Source organism: Octopus bimaculoides, chromosome 2 (genome assembly GCF_046866305.1).
Source record: "Octopus bimaculoides isolate indiv1 chromosome 2, ASM4686630v1, whole genome shotgun sequence".
In the NCBI taxonomy this organism is placed as follows: domain Eukaryota; kingdom Metazoa; phylum Mollusca; class Cephalopoda; order Octopoda; family Octopodidae; genus Octopus; species Octopus bimaculoides.
In genome coordinates this window covers 161,263,317-161,264,074 of record NC_142929.1, presented here as the reverse complement: position 1 = coordinate 161,264,074, position 758 = coordinate 161,263,317, and positions in this window count along the sequence as shown.

Below are 758 nucleotides of genomic sequence, written 5' to 3'. Positions count from 1 at the left end.
AGCCGGTGCCGTGTTTTTATAGTGGATACGGTTCCACTACGTCATGGGGCCCCTACGGCTCTCGGGGCCGACAGGGGTTTCGAATGGGCCTTTTGCGGAATAGCCGACATAGGCTGGCGGATCAGCGGCTTACGTTACGATCCCGTCCCCGGATGGGGGCGGGCCACTGTCCCCGCCGACCGATCGTACGGCCAATGACGGCTGCCCGCCTCAGAGTGACTGGGTAGGAGACAAGGGACGGGTCCAGTCAGTACCCGACCCCCGCCCTGCGATGGAGCTGCAGGGATATGGAGCTCACTGAACGCACAACAAGCTACAGGACTGGAGAAGTGTCCAACGATTGCCGCTTGATGGTGAAGCGACCACGACCACATAATCGACCGGCGAGACTGAGAAATAGGGACCAGGTAACCGAAGAACATGGAAGCCAATATAGAGAGACACTGCGCTGACGAAGTTACGAACCACAGGCGACCAGATCCGAGTATCACTAGGCCTCTCCGACACGGCGAGACCGAGTACATCGAATACCAACAGCCACACGGCGCCTCCGCGCGCCTTGCCCCCTTATAAGGATCCCGAGCGAGCCCCGGGAAACCATGGTCAGAACCCGCCGGATGGAACTGGCAGTTAACTCTAGAAGCGACGACGATGCCCGTGCCAGAGGGGATTATTGCCCACACTCTCGCTGTGGACGAATGTTAGGACACGCCCCTTGATCCACCCTCATGGATCAGTCCTTAAGCATGCTGTACGTG